This window comes from Schistocerca serialis, chromosome 1 (assembly GCF_023864345.2).
Source record: "Schistocerca serialis cubense isolate TAMUIC-IGC-003099 chromosome 1, iqSchSeri2.2, whole genome shotgun sequence".
In the NCBI taxonomy this organism is placed as follows: domain Eukaryota; kingdom Metazoa; phylum Arthropoda; class Insecta; order Orthoptera; family Acrididae; genus Schistocerca; species Schistocerca serialis.
Window position 1 is genome coordinate 921727007 of NC_064638.1, and position 7373 is coordinate 921734379.

Below are 7373 nucleotides of genomic sequence, written 5' to 3' on the forward strand. Positions count from 1 at the left end.
TCTAAGAAGGAAAGTGTATTGTCGACGTCAGTATCATTGTAGACGGAACATGATAACTATCAGTGAATATGAGAAGGGAAGCAATCTTGGCTATTCAACAGACCATTGCGACACTAGGACAAGTGATTCATCGAAACCACGGAAAACATAAGCAGAGTGGCTACCGGGAAAATTTCAGCCCTCTCCTCCAGAATACGAAGGCAAAACGAAGGAAGGGTAAGGTTTAAGAACACGTAGACGCCGACGTCCTTATGGATGGAGCACACGTTCGGACTGAGGAAGGAAACCAGTCGTTTTAGCATAGGCGTTGAGAGTTTCACGGAAACCACGGAAATCCTAAATTTGGTCAACAGTATGGAGAACCGAACTGACGTCCTCCTGGGAATGAGTCTAGTGTGTTACCAGAGCGCCACCTCGCTAGTTCCCGAACACGAGTACAGTATTTTAATCAGCCTAATATCACAAAGCGTCTTACTAAATCAGACGTAATAAACCATTAGGAAAGGCATCGGAAATAGGAGAAAGTAAATTATCAAAAGGATATCATAATACACAAACAATTCTAGAGTTGCATCTCTATAGACATAATTGTTGTTATAGTACATTAGGATTTCCTGCGTGCTGACGAAGTGGAACAATACAGAATTGTATATATGCTGAGTGTCTGGACATCGATGTACGAGGCCTGATCAGAAAGTAAGCTCCGATTGATTGCCAAATTGAAACCACAGTGAACATCAGAAATGTTTTACTTGTAACAATTAGCTACACCTTTCAGCTACTTCTCTACGTAGTCGCCGTTCTGACTTAGACTTTTGTCATAGCGTTGTACCAACTTTTCAATAGCCTCATCATAGAAGGCAGCCGCTAGTGCTTTCCGCCAATTCTCCACGCTGGCCTACACCTCGTTGTCTGTGTCAAAATGTTGTCTTCAAAGACAGCGGTTCATGTGACCAGAGATGAAACTCAGGGGGAGACAACTGCGGACTGTATTGTGGGCAATCTAACATTTCCATTTGAAAACGATGCAGGAGCATCTTCATTGCCCCTGCAGAAGCGGCTGAGAATTGTCGTGAAGACGAAACAGCACGACAGTTATGTAATGTTAGCTGCATAGCTTCAGGCGAAATTTCTCACCAGGCCCTCGTACTTGGCGGCAGACACTATTTTCTAGACATCTTTACGCACTCACTGCGAGCTCAGAAATGAGAAGAGCGACGTGATGCTAACTGGGGTTATACTAGAGACACTACCCAACACATCTGTGCAAAGCTTTATCGGATTTTCATAGTCGTTTCCATTTCGCGACCGATCGGAGCTTACTTTCTGAACGCCCCTCGTATTTGACAGCGTATCGCTGATAAAGATTTTCTTCGCCTTTAATCACGCTAACATAATAGGCTGCAAACAATTGCCAGTGACAATCAGTCTGCAGGTATATGTTTAAGTATGATCAGTCCAACATGTGTATTGGTATTTCTATTGGACGTCCGACAGTATAGTCATTAGCAACAAAGCGTTGGAATGCATTAGTAGCTTGTTTCTTCTTGATACAACACAGCTAAGAATGGATACTTAACCCTGCGTTGAATTGTACGCTTCACGAAAGCACCCTGACTGGCGCCATTTCTTTTCTCTACCAATACCTAATTAATTGGACTGTCAAATCACGCTCCATGGGCCGACTTAAGCCCCACAGAGTATATACTGCAGCTTATCTGTCCAAGCGAATTCTGGGCTAGACTCGTAGTCCACGTGTACATCAAGTACGAACTGGTTAAGTGTAAAATTTTGATTGAAACTGCGTAGGCCTGAATTAAATATGACCTGCAGTTAAGTATTAACCCTAGCGTCACCTACCAAGTGTCAGAGGTTATTCACGGATATTTTGTGAGTATTTTGACCATTTGTCCCTGTGGCTCTTTGAAGACTATTAACGCAATTATGATTTATTCGGTTATTAATCCCAGTTACCCACGTTTCTGTAAAAATATATCCACAACAATGGAAATGCCTATAATATGCGGCCCGCATCTCGTGGTCGTGCGGTAGCGTTCTCGCTTCCCACGCCCGGGTTCCCGGGTTCGATTCCCGGCAGGGTCAGGGATTTTCCCTGCCTCGTGATGGCTGGGTGTTGTGTGATGTCCTTAGGTTAGTTAGGTTTAAGTAGTTCTAAGTTCTAGGGGACTGATGACCATAGATGTTAAGTCCCATAGTGCTCAGCGCCAACATAATATGCGGTTATGAAAATGTAAGTGCTGCAAACATTCGTAGCTTGCTTTAAATATTCATAAACGTAATTTTTTTTTCACGAAGAGAAACATGTGGTATCCTATGGCGACAATATCAATGACTCACAGCTGGAATCGGTCAACTCATATATCCTGATGTGACATTTTGTAGGGATATGAAACACGACTATCACATAGGCTCAGTCACAGGTAAAGAAGGGGGTATATTTTGGTTCACTGCTAGAACAGAATGCACTGAGTCTGCAAAGGAGCTTGCCGGCCGGTGTGGCCGAGTGGTTCTAGGCACTACAGCCTGGAACCGCGCGACCGCTACGGTCGCAGGTTCGAATCCTGCCTCGGGCATGGATGTGTGTGATGTCCTTAGGTTAGCTAGGTTTAGGTAGAACCAGAATGAGATTTTGACTCTGCAACGGAGTGTGCGCTGATATGAAACTTCCTGGCAGATTAAAACTGTGTGCCCGACCGAGACTCGAACTCGGGACCTTTGCCTTTCGCGGGCAAGTGCTCTACCAACTGAGCTACCGAAGCACGACTCACGCCCGGTACTCACAGCTTTACTTCTGCCAGTACCTCGTCTCCTACCTTCCAAACTTTTTTAGGTTTAAGTAGTTCTAAGTTCTAGGGGACTGATGACCTCAGATGTTAAGTCCCATAGTGCTCAGAGCCATTTGAACCATTTTTTTTTTTTTTTTTTTTTTGCAAAGGAGCTTGTTTACAAAACATTCGTGAGGCATATCCTAGAATATTTCTCAAGTGTGCAGGACTCGAACCAAATAGGCCTAATAGGAGTTATTGAACATATACAGAGAAGGACAGCACAAACGGCGACAGCTTTGATTCATGAAGAAACTGAACTCGCAGACGGCTGAAGATAAGATGCAAAAGATGCCGAGAAAGCCTAATTTCAAAGCTTCAGGAACCAGCTTTAGAGTATGACTAGGAATATACTACAAGCTATTACTATCGCTCCCTAGGGATCTCGATGATAAGATTAGACTAATTACAGCCCACACAGAGGCGCTGAAACAGTCATTCTTCTCTCGCTCCATATGTGAATGGGACAAGAAGAAGCCGCAATAACTGTTACAATGGGAAGCACCCCCTGTCGTGCACTTTACAGTGGTTTGCGGAGAATGGGTGTTGATGTGGATGCAAAATACAAAACACAAGTGTCGCAACACATCTCACAAGCGCTGTTAAAGGTCTGGCGTCACAGCGGGAGCGGGTGAATGTAGCGTCATTCTGTCGCACTTCTTTTTTATTCAATGAAACTGTGGACCAGGTGGGTATCGACCAACTCTTCATCAGTAAACCTATCCACACGACTGTAGATCACTGTTAACGTTCCACTTCTTCCAAATTAATAACGTAAGTGTAGACCAGAGGCTACCTGAATTCAAAGAAATAGTATCGACAACAACTGAAAGATTTATACCAAATAAACTAACAAAAGACGCAGCTGATCTCCAACGGTAAACAAAACAGGTCAGAACACTGTTGCAGAAGCAACGAGAAAAGCACGCAAAATCTAAACAAACGCAAAACCTCCAAGACTGTCTATCTTTTGCAGGAGCACTAAATTTAGCGCGAACTTCAACGCGAGATGCTTATAATAGTCTCCACAAGGAAACTTTGTCCCCCAAACCTGGCAGAAAATTCAAAACACTCTGATCGTATGAAATGTGTACTAGCGGCTAGACACAATCAATGCCGCTGAAGCAGAGTTACTAAACACGGCTTTCCCTAATTCCTTCACCAAAGAAGACGAAGTAAATATTCTAAAAATCGAACCCAGAACAGATGGCAACATGAGTAACTTAGGAGTAGATATCCTCGGTGTAGTGAAGCAACTTAAATCACTTAATATAAACAAATCTTTCGGTCCAGATTTTATACGAACTAGGTTCCTTTCAGTATATGCTGGTGCAATAGCTCCATACTTAACAATCATATACAACTGTTCGCTCGACAGAAGATCCGTTCCCAAAGGCTGGAAAGTTGCACAGGTCACACCAGTATTCAAGAAAGGGGTAGGAGTAATCCACTAAAGTCATTAACTTCGATATGCTGGAGGATTTTCTAACATTTATTGTGTTCGAACGTTATGAATTACCTCGAAGAGAACGGTCTATTGACACACAGTCAGCACGGATTAAAAAAAAAAAGAACATCGTTCTTGTGAACCACAAGTAGCTCTTTATTCATACGAAGCGCTGAGTGCTACTGACAAAGGATTTTAAGTCGATTCCGTGTTTATAGATTTGCAGAAGGCTTTTGACACCGTACCTCACAAGAGGAGTGTGATCCGATTGCGTACTTATAGAATATCTTCTAAGTTACGTGACTTGATTCGTGATTTCATGTCAGCGAGGTCACAGTTAGTAATACCTGACGGAAGTGATTGAGTGAAACAGAAGTAATTTCTGACGTTCTCCAAAGCCAGTGCTCAAAGCCAGGCCTCTGCTGTTCCTTAGCAATATAAACGATTTACGAGTCAATATGAGGAGCCGTCTTTGGTTATTTGAAGACGATGCTGTCTAATAAAGTGATCACAAGATCAAAAGTAATTGTACAACGATTTAGATACAATATATGTATGATACGAAAATTGGCAATTGTCCCTAAATAATGAAAAGTGTGACGTCATCCACATGAGGGCTAAAAAGAATCCGTTAAACTTCTGTTAAACCCTAAATCAATCAAATCTCCAACTAAAATAGTTGTTTTAGTTCAACTAAGTACCAAGGACTTACAATTACGAATAACTTAAATTGGACGGGACAGATAGAATTTGTTGCGGGAAGGTGAACAAAAGACTGCGTTTTATTGGCAGAACACTAAGAAGATGCAACAAATACACTAAAGAGACGACCTACACTGCGCATGTCTGTCCTCTTTTGGAATACTGCTGCGCGGTATGGGACGCTTACGAGATAGGATTAACGGTGAACACCGAGGAAGATCAAAGAAGAGCAGTACGTTTTGCAATATCGAGAAATACGGGAGATAGTGTCACGGACATGATACAGGGTTTGGGGTGGAAATCACTAAAATAAAGGCGTTTCTCGTTGCAGCGGTATCTTCTCACGAGATTTCAATCGCCAATTTTCTCCTCCGAATGCGAAAATATTTTGTTGACACCGACCTACATAGGGAGAAACGGTCATCATAATAAAACAAGGGAATTCAGAGTTCGTGCTTAAAGATATAAGTCTTAATTGTTTATGCGCCCTGTTCGAGAGTGGAATAATAGAGAATTAGTGTGAAGGTGGTTCGATGAACCTTCTGGCGGGCACTTAAGTGTGATTTGCAGAGTAGCGATGTAGATGTATATGTGAAACTGCTGGAAAAACTATCCCGATGTAGAACCGAGCACTGTTGATGGCAATCTTGAGGACGAAGTGTGAGGTGGGTATTACTGTTGTCAATAGTAAGTGAAAGGAACAAGTTTGTTTCCAAACAAGGCACCCAGTGCATATCGCCGACAGCTGCACCGTAGTACAGATCTTTTAGTGCGATACAATAATAACCATAATAAGAAATTAAACGAAATGCAAATAGTCTCGGAAGTTCCATGCGGTTTTTCGCGGATGATGCTGTAGTATACAGAGAAGTTGCAGCATTAGAAAATTGTAGCGAAATGCAGGAAGATCTGCAGCGGATAGGCACTTTGTGCAGGGAGTGACACCTTACCCTTAACATAGGCAAATGTAATGTATTGCGAATACATAGAAAGAAGGATCCTTTATTGTATGATTATATGATAGCGGAACAAACACTGGTAGCAGTTACTTCTGTAAAATATCTGGGAGTATGCATGCGGAACGATTTGAAGTGGAATTATCATATAAAATTAATTGTTGGTAAAGCGGGTACCAGGTTGAGATTCATTGGGAGAGTGCTTAGAAAATGTAGTCCATCAACAAAGGAGGTGGCTTACAAAACACTCGTTCGACCTATACTTGAGTATTGCTCATCAGTGTGGGATCCATACCAGATCGGTTTGACGGAGGAGATAGAGAAGATCCAAAGAAGAGCGGCGCGTTTTGTCACAGGGTTATTTGGTAACCGTGATAGCGTTACGGAGATGTTTAATAAACTCAAGTGGCAGACTCTGCAAGAGAGGCGCTCTGCATCGCGGTGTAGCTTGCTCGCCAGGTTTCGAGAGGGTGCGCTTCTGGATGAGGTATCGAATATATTGCTTGCCCCTACTTATACCTCCCGAGGAGATCAAGAATGTAAAACTAGAGAGATTAGAGCGCGCACGGAGGCTTTCAGACAGTCGTTCTTCCCGCGAACCATACGCGACTGGAACAGGAAAGGGAGGTAATGACAGTGGCACGTAAAGTGCCCTCCGCCACACACCGTTGGGTGGCTTGCGGAGTATAAATGTAGATGTAGATGAACAACAAGCCAGCTAGGCCTGCGGGTCTCTTATACCAAAATACCCAAAAAATTCCTGAATAATATCCAAAACGTACTCGGTAGTGGACGGCTGCACCCTGTACTTGACGCCACGAGAGATGGTCAGACTATTTATCGCTGTGGTAGCGAATGTCAGTGCCAAATCGGGCCCCTCGATGTACCCCGGAGCGGTGACACGCAGCCGACCGCAACAACTGTGTGGCTGCGGCAGTAGGCAGGCTCTGCGCTGCCAGAGGCGCGGCGTGACGCAACGCGGCGCGTCCTCCAGGTCTTCTGCCGCAGCGGGCAGCAGGCAGCCGGCAGCCAGCCTTTCACTCGGTCGAGGGCGGCGGCCGGCCGCTGTGCCACTTGCGGCGCAGACGCAGCGGAGCCGTGACGTCACGGACGGGGACCCGCCGTGGCGCCAGCGGCGGGGCACTGCGCCAGCCCGGCTCGGTCGTCATTCAGCTTGTGCCAAAGCCTGAAATGTTGTGAGAATCTGAATTGCACACAGATTATAAGCTGGAGCTCTGTTTACTGCGGTTTTTAATATTCTACGATGTGCGTTCAATAAGTAATGCGACACTTTTTTCTCGACCAATTTCTTTTGAAAAAAAAATATATATAATGGCTTCTGTAACGGAGGTGCGTTCCAGACAGAGAGCTCTCATTGAGTATCTTTTGGTGGAAAACCACAGCATCGCAGATATTCATAGG